Source organism: Dama dama, chromosome 15, assembly GCF_033118175.1.
Source record: "Dama dama isolate Ldn47 chromosome 15, ASM3311817v1, whole genome shotgun sequence".
Lineage (NCBI taxonomy): Eukaryota > Metazoa > Chordata > Mammalia > Artiodactyla > Cervidae > Dama > Dama dama.
In genome coordinates, this window is record NC_083695.1 from 63,066,571 (window position 1) to 63,088,158 (window position 21,588).

General features: G+C 38.0%; 1 pseudogene; it reads left to right on the top strand.

Annotated features, from left to right (window-relative positions):
• Window positions 1-26: 26 nt before the first annotated feature.
• The window catches only part of LOC133069888 (cytochrome P450 2C18-like), a 66,515-nt pseudogene continuing 44,953 nt past the window's right edge, over window positions 27-21,588 (top strand).

Consider the following 21,588-nt stretch of genomic DNA (forward strand, 5'->3'; position numbering starts at 1 on the left):
TAACCAAAGACTTCCTGAAATTCTGGATGGCCGACATCCGCTGGGAGGGTAGCGGCTAGAGGCCAGCTCCCAAGAATAGACACAAGGCGCACGCGCGCACGGAAACTGAGGCTGGGACCATGGAGGGGAGAAGGCTCACTGCTCCCGGGGAGAGTGCACCCCTCAAGCTCCTAGCGGCCTGAGCTGCTCGGGTGGGGAAGGCACAAAACACAGGCCCAACTGAATCTGCGCTTTTGTGTAGTACCCGAAAACTGGAACCTCACACAATGCAGTGCCCGCTCCATATAGAGCAGCTGGGAGCCTGAGCAGTGTAGACTGGGAGAGCACACACCGCTGAGCGAGGGCAAACCCAGTGTGGCCAGAACACTGTGAGTGCTCCCCACACACAGCGATATCTGTCTGCAGCACCCCTCCCTCCCCGCAGCACGACTGAACCAGCAAACCTAAACAAGAGACCACCTCCGCCCGCCTGTGTCAGGGCGGAAATTAGACACTGAAGAGACCTGCAAACAGAAGCCAAATAAACAAAGGGAACCGCTTCAGAAGGGACCGGTGCAACAGATTAAAATTCCTGTAGATAACACCAACTACACCGGAAGGGGCCTAGAGATATTGAGAAGTGTAAGCTGGAACAAGTAGCTATCTGAAACTGAAACGAACCCACACGGACCACAACAGCTCCAGAGAAATTCCTAGATATATTTTCACTTTTTAATTAAAAATTTTTTTTTCTTTTCTTTCTTTATTTTTTCTCTTTTATTTTCTTTTAAAATTCCCTATTACTCCCCCATTACTCCTTAACTTTCATTTTCATTTTCATATATTTTTACTATTTTTTTAATTAGGAAAAAAAATTTTTTTCCTGTTTAATTTTTTTCTCTTATTTTCTTTTAAAGTCTTCTATTACTCCTTGATTTTCATTTTCCTTTCACTATAACCTTGCAAAAAAAAAAAAAAAAAAAAAGGAGAAGCCATATTTTTAAACCAAACTTCATATATATTTCTAAAATTTTTGTGTTTTTGTTTTTAATATTGTATTTTTAAGAGTCTAACCTCTATTCTAGATTTTTATCTTTCTTTTTCAGTATTTGATATCAATTTTGGACATTTAAGAATCCAATATTTAGTACCCATTTTTATTCAGGAGGGTGTTGATTACTCTCCCACTTTTGACTTTCTGTTTTCTACCTCAGAACACCTCTATTTCCTCCCTTCCCCTTCTCTTCCCAATTCAATTCTGTGAATCTTTGTGGGTGTCTGGGCTACAGAAAACACTTTGGGAACAGACAACTGCATAGATCTGTCTCTCTCCTCTTGAGTCCCCTTTTTTCTCCTTCTGCTCATCTCTATCTCCCTCCTCCCTCTCCTCTTCTTCATGGAACTCTGTGAAACTCTCTGTGTGTCCCTCACGGTGGAGAATCTTTTCACCATTAACCTAGAAGTTTTATTATCAGTGCTGTGTAGTTGGAGAAGTCTTGAGACTACTGGAAGAATAAAACCGAAATCCAGAGGCAGGAGACTTAAGCCCAAAACCTGAGAACACCAGAAAACTCCTGACTACATGGAACATTAAGTAATAAGAGATCATCCAAAAACCTCCATACCTACACTGAAATCAACCACCACCCAAGAGCCAATAAGTTCCAGAGCAAGACATACCACGCAAATTCTCCAGCAATGCAAGAACCTAGCCCTGAGTGTCAACATACAGGTTGCCCAAAGTCACAACTAACACATAGACCCATCTCAAAACTCACTACTGGACACTCCATTGCACTCCAGAGAGAAGAAATCCAGTTCCACACACCACAACACTGACGCAAGCCTCCCTAACCAGGAAACCTTGACAAGCCAATTGTCCAACTCCACCCACTGGGTGAAACCTCCACAATAAAAAGGAACCACAGACCTCCAGAATACAGAAAGCCCACTCCAGGCAAAGCAATCTAAACAGATGAAAAGGCAGAGAAATACCCAACAGGTAAAGGAACATGAAAAATGCCCACCAAGTCAAACAAAACAGGAGGAGATAGGGAATCTACCTGAAAAAGAATTTAGAATAATGATAATAAAAACGATCCAAAATCTTGAAAACAAAATGGAGTTATAGATAAATAGCCTGGAGACAAGGATTGAGAAAATGCAAGAAATGTTTAATAAAGACCTAGAAGAAATAAAAAGAGTCAATTAAAAATGAATAATGCAATAAATGAGATCAAAAACACTCTGGAGGGAACCAACAGTAGAATAATGGAGACAGAAGATAGGATAAGTGAGGTAGAAGATAAAATGGTGGAAATAAATGAAGCAGAGAGGAAAAAAGAAAAAAGAATCAAAAGAAATGAGGACAACCTCAGGGACCTCTGGGACAATGTGAAACGCCCCAACATTCGAATCATAGGAGTCCCAGGAGAAGAGGACAAAAAGAAAGATGATGAGAAAATACTCGAGGAGATAATAGCTGAAAACTTCCCTAAAATGGTGAAGGAAATAGCCACCCAAGTCCAAGAAACCCAGAGCATCCCAAACAGGGCAAACCCAAGGTGAAACACCCCAAGACACATATTAATCAAATTAACAAAGATCAAACACAAAGAACAAATATTAAAAGCAGCAAGGGAGAAACAACAAATAACACACAAAGGGATTCCCACAAGGATAACAGCTGATCTATCCATAGAAACCCTTCAGGCCACAAGGGAATGGCAGGACATACTTAAAGTAATATAAGAGAATAACCTACAACCCAGATTGCTGTACCCAGCAAGGATCTCATTCAGATATGAAGGAGAATTCAAAAGTTTTACAGACAAGCAAAAGCTGAGAGAATTCACCACCACCAAACCAGCTCTTCAACAAATGCTAAAGGATCTTCTCTAGACAGGAAACACAGAAAGGTTGTATAAACGCAAACCCAAAACAACAAAGTAAATGGCAACGGGACCATACCTATCAATAATTACCTTAAATATAAATGGGTTGAATACCCCAACCAAAAGACAAAGACTGGCTGAATGGACACAAAAACAAGACCCCTATATACGCTGTCTACAAAAGACCCACCTCAAAACAAGGGACACACACAGACCAAAAGTCAAGGGCTGGAAAAAAATATTTCACACAAACGGAGACCAAAAGAAAGCAGGAGTCGCAATACTCATATCAGATAAAATAGACTTTCAAATAAAGGCTGTGAAAAGAGACAAAGAAGGACACTACATAATGATCACAGGATCAATCCAAGAAGAAGATATAACAATTATAAATATATATGAACCCAACATAGGAGCACCACAATATGTAAGGCAAATGCTATGAGTATGAAAGAGTAAATTAATAGTAACACAATAATAGTGGGAGACTTTAATACCCCACTCACAACTATGGATAGATCAACTAAACAGAAAATTAACAAGGAAACACAAACCTTAAATGACACAATGGACCAGCTAGACCTAATTGATATCTATAGGATATTTCACCCCAAAACAATCAACTTCACCTTTTTCTCAAGTGCACACAGAACCTTCTCCAGAATAGATCACATCCTTGGCCATAAATATAGCCTTGCTAAATTCAAAAAAATTGAAATCATTCCAGTCATCTTTTCTGACCACAGTGCAATAAGATTAGATCTCAATTACAGGAAAAAAATTATTAAAAGTTCAAACATATAGAGGCTAAATAAAACGCTTCTGAATAACCAACAAATCATAGAAGAAATCAAAAAAGAAATCAAAATATGCATAGAAATGAATGAAAATGAAAACACAACAACCCAATACCTAAGGGACACTGTAAAAGCAATGCTAAGGGGAAGATTCATAGCATCACAGGCTTACCTCAAGAAACAAGAGAAAAGTCAAATAAATAACCTAACTCTACACCTAAAGCAACTAGAGAAGGAAGAAATGAAGAACCCCAGAGTTAGCAGAAGGAAAGAAATCTTAAAAATTAGGGCAGAAATAAATGCAAAAGAAACTAAAGAGACCGTAGAAAAAATCAACAAAGCTAAAAGCTGGTTTTTTGAAAAAATATACAAAATTGACAAACCATTAGCAATACTCATTAAGAAATAAAGGGAGAAGAACCAAATTAACAAAATTAGAAATGAAAATGGAGAGATCACAACAGACAAACCTGAAATACAAAGGATCATAAGAAACTACTACCAGCAGCTCTATGCCAGTAAATTGGACAACTTGGAAGAAATGGACAAATTCTTAGGAAAGTATAACTTTCTAAAACTGAACCAGAAAGAAAGAGAAGATCTTAACAGACCTATCACAAGCAAGGAAATCGAAACTGTCATCAAAAATCTTCCAGCAAACAAAAGCCCAGGACCAGATGGCTTCACAGCTGAATTCTACCAAAAATTTAGAGAAGAGCTAACACCTATCTTACTCAAACTCTTCCAGAAAATTGCAGAAGAAGGTAAACTTCCAAACTCATTCTATGAGGCCACCATCACCCTAATTCCAAAACCAGACAAAGATGCCAAAAAAAAAAAAAAAAAAGAAAGAAAGAAAACTGCAGGCCAATATCACTGATGAACATAGATGCAAAAATCCTTAACAAAATTCTAGCAAACAGAATCCAATAACATATATGAAAAATCATATATCATGACCAAGTGGGCTTTATCCCAGGAATGCAAGGATTCTTTAACATCTGCAAATCAATCAATGTAATACACCACATTAAAAAATTGAAATATAAAAACCATATGATTATCTCAATATTTGCAGAAAAAGCCTTTGACAGAATTCAACATCCATTTATGATTAAAACTCTCCAGAAAGCATGAATAGAAAGAACATACCTCAACATAATAAAATCTATATATGACAAATCCACAGCAATCATTACCCTCAAAGGTGAAAAATAGAAATTATTTCCCCTGAAATCAGGAACAAGACAAGGGTGCCCACTCTCACCACTATTATTCAACATAGTTTTGGAAGTTTTGGCCACAGCAATCAGAGCAGAAAAAGAAATAAAAGGAATCCAGATAGGAAAAGAAGAAGTGAAACACTTGCTGTTCACAGATGACATGATCCTCTACATAGAAAACCCTAAAGACTCTACCAGAAAATTACTAAAGCTAATCAATGAATATAGTAAAGTTACAGGATATAAAATTAACACACATAAATCCCTTGCATTCCTATACATTAACAATGAGAAAACAGAAAGAGAAATTAAGGAAACAATACCATTCACCATGGCAACAAAAAGAATAAAATACTTAGGAGTATATCTACCTAAAGAAACAAAAGAACTATACATAGAAAACTATAAAACACTGATGAAAGAAATCAAAGAGGACACAAACAGATGGAGAAATACACCGTGTTCATGGACTGGAAGAATCAATATGGTCAAAATGGCTATACTACCCAAAGCAGTCTATAGATTCAATGCAATCCCTATCAAGCTACCAACGGTATTTTTCACAGAACTAGAACAAGTAATTTCTCAATTTGTATGGAAATACAAAAAACCTCGAATAGAAAAGTAATCTTGAGAAAGAAGAATGGAACTGGAGGAATCAATCTGCCTGACTTCAGACTCTACTACAAAGCCACAGTCATCAAGACAGTGTGGTACTGGCACAAAGACAGAAATATAGATCAATGAAACAAAATAGAAAGCCCAGAGATAAATCCATGAACCTATGGACACCTTATCTTTGACAAAGGAGGCAAGAATATACAATGGAAAAAAGACAACCTCTTTAACAAGTGGTGCTGGAAAACTGGTCAACCACTTGTAAAAGAATGAAACTAGAACACTCTCTAACACCATACACAAAAATAAACTCAAAATGGATTAGAGATCTAAATGTAAGACCAGAAACTATAAATCTCCTAGAGGAGAGCATAGGCAAAACACTCTCTGACATAAATCACAGCAGGATCCTCTATGATCCACCTCCCAGAATATTGGAAATAAAAGCAAAAATAAACAAATGTGACCTAATGAAACTTAAAAGCTTTTGCACAACAAAGGAAACTATAAGCAAAGTGAAAAGACAGCCCTCAGATTGGGAGAAAATAATAGCAAACGAAGCAACAGACAAAGGATTAATCTCAAAAATATACAAGCAACTCCTGAAGCTCAATTCCAGAAAAATAAATGACCCAATCAAAAAATGGGCCAAAGAACGAAACAGACATTTCTCCAAAGAAGACATACAGATGGCTAACAAACACATGAAAAGATGCTCAACGTCACTCATTATCAGAGAAATGCAAATCAAAACCACAATGAGGCACCATTACACACCAGTCAGGATGGCTGCTATCCAAAAGTCTACAAGCAATAAATCCTGGAGAGGGTGTGGAGAAAAGGGAACCCTCTTGCACTGTTGGTGGGAATGCAAACTAGTACAGCCACTATGGAAAACAGTGTGGGGATTTCTTAAAAAACTGGAAATAGAACTGCCATATGACCCAGCAGTCCCACTTCTGGGCATACACACTGAGGAAACCAGATCTGAAAGAGACACGTGCACCCCAATGTTCATTGCAGTACTATTTATAATAGCCAGGACATGGAAGCAACCTAGATGCCCATCAGCAGACGAATGGATAAGGAAACTGTGGTACATATATACAATGGAATATTACTCAGCCATTAAAAAGAATTCATTTGAATCAGTTCTAATGAGATGAATGAAACTGGAGCCCATTATACAGAGTGAAGTAGGCCAGAAAGATAAAGACCAATACAGTATACTAATGCATGTATATGGAATTTAGAAAGATGGTAACGATAACCCTATATGCAAAACAGAAAAAGAGACATAGATGTACAGAACAGAATTGTGGACTCTGTGGGGAAAGGCGAGGGTAGGATATTTCGAGAGAACAGCATCGAAACATGTATATTATCTATGGTGAAACAGATCATCAGCCCAGGCTGGATGCATGAGACAAGTGCTTTGGCCGGGTGCACTAGGAAGACCCAGAGGAATCGGATGGAGAGGCAGGTGGGAGGGGGGGTAGGGATGGGGAATACATGTAAATCCATGGCTGATTCATGTCAATGTATGACAAAAACCACTACAATATTGTAAAGTAAGTAGCCTTCATGTCAATGTATGACAAAAACCACTACAATATTGTAAAGTAATTAGCCTTCATGTCAATGTATGAAAAAAAACCACTACAATATTGTAAAGTAATTAGCCTCCAACTAATAAAAATAAAAAATAAAAGAATGAAATTAGAAGACTTCCTAATCCCATACACAAAAATAAACTCAAAATGGATTAAAGACCTAAATGTAAGGCCTGAACTTACATTAAAACTTTCCTATAAAATTTTAAAGGAAAACATAGGAAGAACACTTTTTGACATAAATTGCAGTAAATTTTCTTTGATTCAGTTTCTGGAGTACTGAAATTTTGCTTTGATTCACATTCTAGAGTACTGAAAATAAAAATAAAACAAAACAAAAAAACAAATGGGACTTAATTAAACTTGAAAGCCTTTGCACAGAAAAGGAAACCATAAAGAAGATGAAAAGACAACTCTCAGAATGAGAGAAAATATTTGCAAATGAAACAACTGACAGAGGATTAATCTCCTATATATACAAGCAGCTCATGCAGGTGAGAATCAAAAAAAGCAAACAACCCAATAAAAATAGGTGGAAGACCTAAACATACATTTCTCCAAAGAAGACATACAGATGGCAAACACGTGAAAAGATGCTCTGATTGCACATTATAAAAGAAATACAAATCAAAATTACAATGAGGTATTACCTCACACCGGTAGAATGGCCATCTTGAAAAAATCTACACACAACAGAATGTAAATTGATACAAACAATATGGAGAACAGAATGGAGGTTCCTTTAAAAAGCTAAGAATAGTAATACCATCAGTTCAGTTCAGTCACTCAGTCATGTCCAGCTTTTGCAACCCCATGGACTGCAGCATGCCAAGCTTCCCTGTCCATCACTGACTCCTGGAACTACCATATGACCTTGCAATCCTACTCCTAGGCATATATTGGAGAGAAATGTGGCCTGAAAGGATTCATGCACCCCAATGTTCATTGCAACACTGTTTACAACAGCCAAGGTATGGAAGCCACCTAAATGTGCTTCGACAGAGGAATGGATAAAAAAGATGTGGCATGAATATACAATAGAATTGCTGTTGGTATTTAGTTGCTCAGTCATGTCTGACTCTTTGCAACCCCATGGACTCCTCTTTCCATGGGGATTTTCAGGCAAGAATACTAGAGTGGGTTGCCATTTCCTACTCCAGGGGATCTTCCTGACTCAGAGATCAAAGCTGAGTCTCCTACATTTTTAAAAATTTATTTTTTTATTGAAGGATAATTGCTTTACAGAATTCTGTTGTTTTCTTTCAAACTTAGACATGAATCAGCCATAGGTATACATATATCCCCTCCCTTTTGAACCACCTTCCCATCTCCTGCTCCATCCCACACCTCCAGATTGATACAGAGCCCCTGTTTGAGTTTCCTAAGCCATACAGTAAATTCCTGTTGGCTATCTATTTTACATGTGGTAATGGATGTTTCCATGTTACTCTTTCCATACATCTTACCCTCTCCTCCCCTCTCCCCAAGTCCATAAGTCTATTCTCTACATCTGTTTCTCCATTGCTGCCTTTTAAATAAATTCTTCAGTACCATTTTTCTAGATTCTTATATAAGGGTTAGAATACGATATTTATGATTATCTTTCTGAGTCACTTCACTCTGTATAATAGGTTCTAGGTTCATCCACCTCATCAGAACTGACTCAAATGTGTTTCTTTTTATTGCTGAGCAATATTCCATTGTGTATATATACCACAACTTCTTTATCCTTTCAACTGTCAATGGACATTGAGGTTGCTTCCATGTTCTAGCTATTGTAAATAGTGCTGCAATGAACAATGGGATAAATGTGTCTTTTTCAATTTTGGATTCCTCAGAGTATTTGCCTAGGAGTGGGATTGCTGGGTCATATGGTGGTTTTATTCCTAGTTTTTTAAGGAATCTCCATACCATCTTCCACAGTGGCTGTATCAGTTTACATTCCTACCAACAGTGCAAGAGCATTCGCTTTTCTCCACACCCTCTCCAGCATTTATTGTTTGTAGATATTTTGATGATGGCCCTTCTCACCAGTGTTAGGTGATATCTTGTAGTTTTGATTTGCATTTCTCTAATAATGAGCAATGTTGAGCATATTTTCATGTGTTTGTTAGCCATCTGTATGTCCTCTTTGGTGAAATGTCTGTTTAGGCCTTTCTCCCACTTTTTGATTGAGTTGTTTCTTTCTCTGGCATTGAGTTGTTTCTTTCTCTGGCATTGAGTTGTATGAGCTGCTTATGTATTTTGGAAATTAATCCTTTGTCAGTTGTTTCATTTGCTATTGTTTTCTCCCATTCTGAGGATTGTCTTTTCACCTTGCTTATAGTTTCCTTTGCTGTGCAAAAACTTTTAAGTTTAATCAGGCCCCACTTGTTTACTTTTGCTTTTATTTCCATTACTCCAGGAGGTGGGTCATAGAGAATCTCTTGCTTTGATTTATGTCATCGAGTGTTCTGCCTATGTTTTTCTCTAAGAGCTTTATAGTTTCTGGTCTAACATTTAGGTCTTTAATCCATTTTGAGCTTATCTTTGTGTGTGGTGTTAGGAATTATTTTAGTTTGATTCTTTTACAGGTAACTGTCCAGTTTTCCCAGCACCATTTATTGAAGAGGCTGTCTTTGCTTGATTGCATATTCTTGCCTCCTTTGTCAAAAATAAGGTACCCATAGGTGGATGGGTTTATTTCTGGGCTTTCTATCTTGTTCCATTGGTCTATATTTCTGTTTTTGTGCCAGTACCATACTGTCTTGTTGACTGTAGCTTTATAGTATTATCTGAAGTCAGGAACGTTGATTGTTCCAGTTCCATTCTTCTTTCTCAGAACTGCTTTGACTATTCGGGGTCCTTTGTGTTTCCATATGAATTGTGAAATTTTTTGTTCTGGTTCTGTGAAAAATGCCATCAGGAATTTGATAGGGATCACATTGAATCTATAGATTGCATTTGGTACTATAGCCATTTTCACAATATTGATTCTTCCTACCCAGGATCATGGACTATCTCTCCATCTGTTTATGTCATCTTTGATTTCTTTCATTAGTGTCTTATAATTTCCTGGGTACAGTTTTGTCTCCTTAGGTAAGTTTATTCCTAGATATTTAATTCCTTTTTTTGCAATGGTGAATGAGATTGTTTCCTTAATTTCTCTTTCTGATTTTTCATTGTTAGTATATATAAATGCAAATGATTTCTGTGTATTGATTTTGTATCCTGCAACCTTGCTAAATTCACTGATTAGCTCTGGTAATTTTCTGATACCATCTTTAGAGTTTTCTATGTACAGTATCATGTCATCTACATACACTGAGAGCTTTACTTCTTTTCTGATCTGGATTCCTTTTATTTCTTTTTCTTCTCTGATTGCTGTAGCTAGCACTTCCAGAACTATGTTGATTAATAATGGTGAAAGTGGACACCCCTGTCTTGTTCCTGATCTTAGGGGGAATGCTTTTAGTTTTTCACCATTAATATTTGCTGTAGGCTTATCATATATGGCCTTTATCATGTTGAGTTTCCTTCCTTCTATGCCCATTTTTTAAAGAGTTTTAATCATAAATGGGTGCTGAATTTTGTCAAAGACTTTTTATGCATCTATTTGGGTGATCATAATGTTTTGATCTTTCAATTTGCTAATATGATGTATCACATTGATTGATTTGCATATATCGAAAAATCCTTGCATCCCTGGAATAAACTCAACCTGATCATGGTGTATGAGCTTTTTGATGTGTTGCTGAATTCTGTTTGCTCAAATTTTATTGAGGATTTTTGCGTCTATATTCATCAGTGATATTGGCCTCTAGTTTTCTTTTTGTTGTTGTTTTCTTTGTCTGGTTTTGGTATCAAGGAGATAGTGGCCTCATAGAATAAGGTTGGAAATGTTCCTTCCTCTTAAATTTTTTGAAAGAGTTTTAGAAGGATAGGCATTAGCTCTTCTCTAAATGTTTGACAGAATTCTCCTGTGAAGCCATCTGGTCCTGGGGTTTTGTTTTTGGGGCGATTTTTGATCACAGCGTCAATTTCAGTGCTTATAATTGGGTTGTTCATGATTTCTATTTCTTCCTGGTTCAGTCTTGGAAGATCAAACTTTTCTAAGAATCTTTCCATTTCTTCCAGGTTATCCATTTTATTGCCATATAGTTGTTCATAACAGTCTCTTATAATCCTTTGTATTTCTGCATTGTCTGTTGTAACCTCTCCTTTTTCATTTCTAATTTTGTTGATTTGATTCTTCTCTCTCTCTTTTTTTTTCTTGATGAGTCTGGCTAAAAGCTTGTCAATTTTGCTTATCTTCTCAAAGAACCAGGTTTTAGTTTTATTCATCTTTACTATTATTTCTTTCATTTCTTTTTCACTTATTTCTGCTTGGATCTTTATGACTTCTTTCCTTCTACTAATTTTGGAATTGTTTTGTTCTTCTTTTTCCAGTTGTTTTAGGTGTAAAGTTAGGTTGTCTATTCAGTGTTTTTCTTGTTTCTTGAAGTAGGATTGTATTGCTATAAACTTCCCTCTTAGAACTGGTTTTACTGCATCCCATAGGTTTTGAGTTGTCATGTTTTCTTTGTCATTTTTTTCTAGAAATTTTTTGTTTTCCCTTTTGATTTCTTCAGTAACCTGTTGGTTATTTAGAAACGTGTTGTTTAATCTCCATGTGTTTGTGTTTCTTACAGTTTTCTTCTTGTAATTGATATCTAGTCTCATAACGTTGTGCTCAGAGAAGATGCTTGATATGATTTCAATTTTCTTAAATTTACTGAGGTTAGATTTGTGACCCAAGATGTGGTCTACCCTGAAGAATGTTCCATGTGCACTTGAGAAGGTGTATTCTTCTCCATTTGGGTGGAATATCCTGAAGATATCAATGAGATCCATCTCATCTTATATGTCATTTAAGACTTGTGTTTCCTTATTAATTTTCTGTTTTGATGATCTGTCCATTGGTGTGAATGGGGCGTTAAATTCTCCTACTATTATTGTGTTACTTTCAATTTCTCCTTTTATGTCTGTTAGTGTTTGTCTTATGTATTGACGTGCTCCTACGTTGGGTGCATAGATATTTACAATTGTTACATCTTTCTCTTGGATCGATCCCTTGATCATTATGTACTGTCTTTTTTTATCTCTGGTAATCTTTTTTATTTGAAGGTCTATTTTGTCTGATATGAGGATTGCTACTCCAGCTTTCTTTTGCTTCCCATTCGCATGGAATATATTTTTCCATTCTCTCACTTTCAGTCTATATGTGTCTTGAGGTCTGAAGTGGGTTTCTTGTAGACAGTATATGAGAGAGTCAATTCCTAGGCAGATTGATAAGAAGTTCAGGGGTCCCCAAGGAGAGAGGGGTCTGGAATTCTCAAGGAGGAAGAAAGGACAAGCTTTTTTTGTCCTTCTACATTCCTTAGGATTATATAACAGTAATGTATCCTGCTTGAGGACAGTCTCTGGAAAAAACCTTCTCGCTAATCCTGTTATCTTAAGGTGTAAGTTATGGGAGTAGGTCTGGTGAGGTCTTTACAACCTCCAAACATTCTTTTGATTCACTGTAATAACTAATTAGAGAGTATATAACTCCATGGCTAACACTAGCAAGGGGGTACTCTTTCTGCCCCCTTCTGATGCCTATGTCAGAAGCTTTCTCTATCTCCTTTATACTTTAATAAAACTTTATTACACAAAAGCTCTGAGCGATCCAGCCTCGTCTCTGGCCCCGGATTGAATTCTTCTCCTCCAGAGGCCAAGAATCCCGGTGTCTTTGGGTGGTTCAGCAACAACCTTTCAGTATATGTATGGGTCTTGTTTTTGTATCCATTCAGCCTGTGTCTTTTGATTGGACCATTTAATCCATTTATATTTAAAGTAATTATTGATATATATGTTCCTATTGCCATTTTCTTAATTGTTTGTGGTTGATGTTGTAGATCTTTTTTCTTCTCTTGTATTTCTTGACTATATAAGTCCCTTTAACATTTGTTGTAAAGCTGGCTTGGTGGTACTGAATTCTCTTAACTTTTTCTTGTCTGAAAAGCTTTTTATTTCTCCATCAATTTTGAATGAGATTTTTGCCAGGTACTGTAATCTTGGTTGTAGATTTCCCCCCTTCTATACTTTAAATATATCCTGCCATTCCCTTTGGCCTGCAGGGTTTCTACTGAAAGATCAGCTGTTAAGCATATGGGGTTTCCCTTGTGTGTTACTTATTGCTTCTCACTTGCTGCTTTTAATATTCTTCCTTTGTGTTTAGTCTTTGTTAGTTTGATTGGTATGTGTCTTGGTGTGTTTCTCCTTGGGTTTATCCTGCCTCTTGGACTAGATTTAAGATTTCCCTTTTCATGTTGGGGACATTTTCAACTATAATTTCTTCAAAAATTTTCTCATACACTTTCTTTCTTCTTCTTCTTCTTCTTTTGGGACCCCTATAATTTGAATGTTTATGTGTTTGATATTGTCCCAGAGGTCTCTGAGACTATCCTCTGTTCTTTTCATTCTTTTTACTTTATTCTGCTCTTCAGATGTTATTTCCACCATTTTATCTTCCAGCTCACTGATTCATTCTCCTGCTTCCAATATTCTGCTATTGATTCGTTCTAGAGTATTTTTAATTTTAGTAATTTTGTTGTTCATCTCTGTTTGTTTATTCTTTAATTCTTCTATGTCTTTGTTAATTGATTCTTACATTTTCTCCATTTTGTTTTCAAGATTTTTGATCATCTTTACTATAATTATTCTGAATTCTTTTCCAGGTAATTTTCACATTTCCACTTCATTTATTTGGACTTCTGTGTTTCTAGTTTGTTCCTTCATTTGTGCAGTATTTCTCTGACTTTTCATTTTTTTTTTTTTAAGTTATTGTGTTTGAGGTCTCCTTTTCCTAGGTTTCAAGATTGGATTCTTTCTTCCTTTTGGTTTCTGCCCTCCTAAGTTGGGTACAGTGGTTTGTGTAAGTTTCGTATAAGGTGAGATTTGTGCTGAGTTTTTCTTTGTTTGTTTTTCCTGATGGGCAAGGCTGAATGAGTTGGTACTCCTGTCTGCTGATGATTGGGTTTGTATTTTTGTTTTGTTTACTGTTTAGATGAGGCATCCTGCACAGGGTGTTACTGGTGGTTGGGTGATGCTGGGTCTTGTATTCAAGTGGTTTCCTTTGTGTGAGTTCTCACTATTTGATACTCCCTAGGGTTAAATCTCTGGTAGTCTAGGGTCTTGGAGTCAGTGCTCCCACTCCAGAGGCTCAGGGCTTGATTGCTGGAGAATTGCTGATTCTAATGCAGCAAAAGAACAAAATGGTTCCCTTTACCTTCTTAGATTATTTGCCTAGGGGGTCCTGGAAATTCAACTGTTTGTCTTCTCTCTCTTCCTCCTCAGTTAGGCTGGCAGCTTTATGAAGGCAGCTATCATGCCTATTTGCTTCAAGATTATACAGTGCCAGGTATTCAAAAGATCCTCTCATTGCCCAGGCAAAGTGCTGGCATTGTATTCGTGCTCCTAGTTGTCACAACTACTGCTCCAGTGCCCCAAGTACTGGACACAACACCACGTCTCTTCAATCCACTGATGAGGTATCCTCATGCATTTTTGTAGGCAGATTCTTTTCTACAGAGCCACAAGGGAAGCCCTACAATGGAATGTTACTCAGCCATGAAAAATAATGAAATAATGACATTTGCAGCAATAAAGATGGACCTAGAGATTGTCACACAGAGTGAAATAAGTCAGACAGAGAAGGAGAAATAGTGTATGACATCCCTTATATGCAGAATCTAAAAACAAATGGTACAAGTGAACTTATGTACATAACTGAAACAGACTCACAGACCTAGAGAACAAACTTATGGTTGCCTGGGGAGAAGGATGGAGGAAAGGATAGTAAGGGATTTGGGGAATGGACATGTATGCACTGCTACATTTTAAATGAATAACCAAAAATGTTTTACTGTATAGCAGAGAGAAGCCTGCTCAATGATATGTGGCAGCCTGAATGGGAGGGGCATCTGGGGAAGAATGAATACATGTATATGTATGGCTGGGTCACTCTGATGTTCACCTGAAACTATCACGTTTTTAATCCACTATACTCCAATACAGAATAAAAAGTTTTTTATAAGAGTGAATATATATATGTGTGTAACTGATTCTCTTTGCTATATAATTGAAATGAACATGACATTGTAAATCAACTATACTCTGACAAAATTTTTAAACAATATAGAGATAAATAAATAAATATGGCAAGGAATATACAGATTGTCTTCAAAGTCATAAACTTGCTATTGATCATTGACCAGTTTGGACACTGAAATATTTATTTTAGTGCTTCTAAATTCTGGCTGCACGGTGGAAGCACTTTTTAAAAAAATGATCAAATCTGTATCCCAAACTAGTGCATTTAGATGATCATCTCCAGAGTCATCTTTGGACAGAGGGAAAGCAAGACTAAAGGACAGTTTTTTTTTTAATTTTTATCATTGGGGCAAAGTCTACTCAGAATAGTTTGCAAAGTGGATGTGATTGATTGGTCTGTTTATTTTAGTAAGGCATTAGTTGAATGCATAGGGACTGTGTAGCTTATAAAAACTTATAAAAGCTTTAGATTTCAGGCTCACAGTCATCTGAGTAAGAAGAGAAGACATCAGTGGATCTGGCGGTGGTCCTAGTTTTCTGTCTTTCCTGTCTGCTTCTCTTCTCACTCTGGAAACAGAGCTCTGGGAAAGGGAAGCTCCTGCCCAGCCCCACACCTCTCCCAATTCTTGGAAACATCCTACAGTTAGATGTTAAGAATATTGGCAAATCCTTATGCAATGTAAGTAGGCTTTATGCTTCTCCACTGTGGTGTAAAAGGTAAGTAATTTAAGCTCAATTTAAAAAATAAGTGCATATACTTATGAGCACACTGTTAAAACAAGTCAGTGTGAAGCAAATTACTCCTTGTAAATTTTGATATTTGATAAATAGAGGAACAAAATAATGTGTTTTGTGACTAGAGAAATATTTAACATATTTTCACATATGGTAGAATCATAATAATAAAGTGGCAAAAGCTGGGAGTGTTCCTTCCTTTGTTTTACAGGCATTTGCTATGACTTTTGATTAAAGGTAAGTGAAGTATTTTGTGATTAGAGGTTTCCTTGCAGTAGTCTCCTACTATACAAGCAGTGTGTTTTGTTCAGATGGCCATGAAAGTAGAAGTTTTCTGAAGAAGCACGTTATGATTAATGTTAAGGAAATAGCTCTACATGCAGGACCAAGATGAATGAATGAAAGAAAGAAGTCATCAATCAGGGTCCTACTGATGGCAGCAGCATTCATTTGGATTCTGCAGGAAGCTGCTATCTGTACCCTGTGAATACAGTCGGATGGAAGGAATTGTTCTTCCATGAGATGCTGCATGTCCTGGTGCTGCCTCTATGATGCTTCCTCCCTTTCTGTGTTAGTGACATCAGTGCATCTCAAACTAAGATGGGCATTAGAGTTATCTGAATTTATTTTTTTAGAATATGGAATTCTAGTATTCATCATAGGGCTAGCAAATATATTCTCCTGTGGGAAGAACCCTACAGGTGGTTCTGAAGCAGTCAGCTGGGTGATGGTTTAAAGGTGGGCCCTGAGGATTGATATATTCATTGCTCAAGAATAAGAGGCTGACTAAGATTTCAAGTACAAATCTTCTATGTAGAAGCCACAGAACATTAGAAAGGGAAGTGGAATTCCCTGACCTTAGTTTCCTTATTTATAAGTAGGACAAATAAACCAGCTGAAGGTGCTGAAAGAGCTAATTCCTAGGGAGGTTGATAAGAAGCCTGGGGCTCTGGAAGAGGAGATAAGGGTCTGGAATTCTCAAGGAGGAGGAAAGGACAAACATCTTTTTTTTTTTTTTTTCCTCTACATTCCTTCCTCTTAGTCACATAAAACGTTTTTATTTTTTTCTTCTTTGAGCCTGGAACTGATGATTACACAACAAACAACTCAGTTTAAACTCTGTACTAAGGATTATATAACAACAATGTATCCTGCCTGAGGACAGTTTCTCCTTCTTGAAAATCTTCTGACTAATCCTGTTATCTTAGAATCTATATATGGGAGTGGATATGGTAAGATCATTCTATTGTTAGTTCTAATCCTGTCTTCATAAAGTGTAAATTGTGGGAGTGGGTCTAGTAAGATCTTTAAACCTTGAGACATTCTTTTGATTTATTGTAATAACCAATTAAAAAATATATAACTAGACTAACAAGGGAGGCACTTTCTGTCCCCCTTCTGATGTCTATGTCAGAAGCTGTCTGTCCTTTTTCATACTTAAAACTCTGCTATAAAAAAGCTCTTGAGTGATCAAACTTGGTCACTTGTTCAGAAGCTAAATCTTCTTTGGAGATCACAAATAAGCTGTTAAATGAGGATTAATTGTAATCTGTGTACCAGTAACTTGGGCCATTGCTTGGCATCACAGAACACCCATAAGTGGTAATTATATCAGTTATCATCACATTTCTGTATTAAATTTAGAAATATTAAAGCTATATGTGGCAGAATAAAAGCATAATCAGTTCAGTTCAGTCACTCAGTCTTGTCTGACTCTTTGAGACTCCCTGGACTACAGCACACCAGGCTTCCCTGTCCATCACCAACTCCCAGAGTTTACTCAAACTCAGGTCCATTGAGTCGGTGATGCCATCCAACCAACTCATCCTCATCCCCCCTTCTCCTTCAGCCTTCAATCTTTCCCACCATCAGGGTCTTTTGCAATGAGTCAGTTCTTTACATTAGGTGGCCAAAGTATTGGAGTTTCAGCTTCAGCATCAGTCCTTCCAATGAATATTCAGGACTGATTTCCTTTAGGATGGACTGGTTGGATCTCCGTGCTGTCCAAGGGATTCTCAAGAGTCTTCTCCAACATTGCAGATCAAAAGTATCCATTCTTCGGTGCTCACCTTTCTTTACAGTCCAACTCCCACATCCATACACGACTACTGGAAAAACCATAGCTTAGATTAGACAGACCTTTATGGGTAAAGTAATGTCTGTGCTTTTTAATATGCTGTCTACATTGGTCATAACTCTTCTCCCAAGGAGTAAACATCTTTTAATTTCATGAATGCAGTCACCATCTGCAGTGATTTTGGAGCCGAAGAAAATAAAGTCTGTCACTGTTTCCACTGTTTCCCCATCTACTATCCACGAAGTGATGCGACCACATGCCATGACCTTAGTTTTCTGAATATTGAGCTTTAAGCTAACTTTTTCACTCTCCTCTTTCACTTATACCAAGAGGCTCTTTCGTTCTTCTTCACTTTCTCCCATAAGGCTGGTGTCATCTGCATATCTGAGGTTATTGATATTTTTCCCAGCAATCTTGATTCCAGCTTGTGCTTCATTCAGTCCAGCATTTCTCATGATTTACGCTGCATATAGGTTAAATAACCAGGGTGACAGTATACAGCCTTGATGTACCCCTTTCCTGATTTGGAATCAGTCTGTTGTTCCATGCCCAGTTCTAACTGTTGCTTCTTGACCTGCATACAGATTTGCCAGGAGGCAGGTCAGGTGGTCTGGTATTCCCATCTCTTTCAGAATTTTCCACAGTTTATTGTGATCCACACAGTCAAAGGCTTTGGCATAGTCAATAAAGCAGAAATAGATGTTTTCCTGGAACTCTCTTGCTTTCTCGAGGATCCAACAGATGTTAGCAATTTGATCTCTGGCTCCTCTGCCTTTTCTAAATCCAGCTTGAACATCTGGAAATTCTTGGTTCATGTATTGTTGAAGCCTGGCTTGGAGAATTTTGAGGATTGCTTTGCTAGCATGTGAGATGAATGCACTTGTGTGGTAGTTTGAGCATTCTTTGGCATTGCCTTCCTTTGGGATTGGAATGAAGACTGACTTTTCCAGTCCTGTGGCCACTGCTGAGATTTCCAAAATTGCTGACATATTAAGTGCAGTGCTTTCACAACATCATCATTTAAGATTTGAAATGGCTCAACTGGAATTCCATCACTTCCACTAGTTTTGTTCGTAGTGATATTTCCTAAGGCCCCCTTGACTTCGCATTCCATGATGTTTGCCTGTAGGTGAGTGATCACACCCTAATGGTTATCTGAGTTATGAAGATTTTTTTTTTGTATAGTTCTTCTGGGTATTCTTGCCACCTCTTCTTAATATCTTCTGCTTCTTCTTGGTCCATACCATTTCTGTCTTTTATTGTGCCCATCTTTGCATTAAATGTTCCCTTCGTATCTCTAATTTTCTTGAAAAGATCTCTAGTCTTTCCCATTTTAATGCTTTCCTCTATTTCTTTGCATTGATCACTGAGGAAGACTGTCTTATCTCTCCTTGCTATTCTTTGGAAATCTGCATTCATATGGTTATATCTTTCCTTTTCTCCTTTGCCTTTCAAGTCTTTCCTTTTCTATTACAAATAGGAGGCTATTTGTATGGTCTCGTCAGACAACCATTTTGCCTTTTGCATTTCTCTTTCTTGGGGATGGTCTTGATCACTGCCTCCTGTACAATGTCACGAACCTCCATCCATAGTTCTTCAGGAACTCTATCGGATCTAATCCCTTGAATCTATTTCTCATTCCAATGTATAATCATTAGAGATTTGATTTAGGTCATATCTGAATTGTTTTCCATTCAGTGGTTTTCCCTACTTTTTTCAATTTAAGTCTGAATTTGGCAATAAAGTGTTCATAGTCTGAGTCACAATCAGCTCCCAGGTGTTTTTGTTGATTGTATAGAGCTCTCCATCTTTGGCTGCAAAGAGATAATCAATCTGATTTCGGTATTGACCATCTTGTGATGTCTATGTGTAGAGTCTTCTCTTGTGTTGTTGGTAGAGGGTGTTTGCTATGACCAGTGCGTTCTCTAGGCAAAGCTCTGTTAGCCTTTGACCTGCTTCTTTTTGTACTCCAAGGCCAAATTTGCTTGTTACTCCAGGTATCTCTTGATTTCCTACTTTTGCATTCCAGTCACCTATAATGAAAAGGATATCTTTTTTCGGTGTTAGTTCTAGAAGGTCGTGTAGGTCTTCAAAGAACCATTCAGCTTCAGGTTTTTCAGCATTACTGGTTGAGGCATAGACTTGGTTTACTGTGATGTTCGGTGGTTTGCCTTGGAAATGAACAGAGGTCTTTCTTTCGTTTTTGTGATTGCATCCAAATACTGCATTTTGGGCTCTTTTGTTGACTATGATGGCTACTCCATTTCTTCTAAGGGATTCTTCCCCATGGTAGTAGATATATTGGTCATCTGAGTTAAATTCACCCATTCCAATACATTTTAGTTTACTGATTCCTAAAATGTTAGTGTTCACTCTTGCCATCTCCTGTTTGACACTTCCAATTTACCATGATTCATGGACCTAACATTCTAGGTTCCTATGCAGTATTGGTCTTTACAGCATCAGACTTTACTTCTATCACCAGGCACATCCACAACTTGGTATTGTTTTTGCGTTGGCTCTGTCTCTTCATTCTTTCTGGGATTATTTCTTCACTGATCTCCAGTAGCATATTGGGCACCTACTGACCTGGGGAGTTCATGTTTCAGTGTCCTATCTTTTTGCCCTTTCATACTGTTCATGGGGTTCTCAAGGCAAGAATACTGAAGTGGTTTGCCATTCCCTTCTCCAGTGGACCACGTTTTGTCGGAACTCTCCGCCTGGTCACATCTGTCTTGGGTGGCCCTCCATGGCATGGCTCAAAGTTTCATTGAGTTAGACAAAGCTGTGGTCCACGGAATCAGATTGATTAGTTTTCTGTGATTGTGCTTTTCATTCTGCCTTCCCTCTGATGGAGAAGGATAAAAGGCTTATGGAATCTTCCTGATGAGAGAGACTGACTGAGGGGGAAACTGGGTCTTGTTCTGATGGGCGGGACCATGCTCAGTAAATCTTTAATCCAATTTTCTGTTGATGGGTGGGGCTGTGTTCCCCTACCCCCAGTTGTTCAACCTGAGGCCAAACTATGGTGGAGGTAATGAAGATAACGGCCACTTCCTTCAAAATGTCCCTGGCACCCACTGCTGCCCTCAGTGACCCCAACCCTGTAGCTGGCCACCACCAACTCATGCCTCCACCCGACACTCCTGGACACTCACAGGCAAGTTGGGTCTGTCTCTTGTGGGGTCACTGCTCCTTTCTCCTTGGTCCTGGTGTGCACAAGGTTTTGTTTGTGCCCTCCAAGAGTCTGTTTCCCCAGTCCTATGTAAGTTCTGGTGGGTCTATTGTAGGGTTAATGGCGACCTCCTTCAAGAGGGCTTATGCCATACCCACGTCTACTGCATCCAGAGCCCCTGCTCCTGCAGTAGGCCACTGCTGACCCATACCTCTGCAGGTGACACTCAAACACAGTTCTGGCTCAGTCTCTGTGGCGTCTTTGGGTCCTGGTACACACAAGGTTTGCTTGAGCCCTCTGAGCGTCTCTGGCAGGTATGGGGTTTGATTCCAAACGTGATTTTGCCCCTCCTACCATCTTGC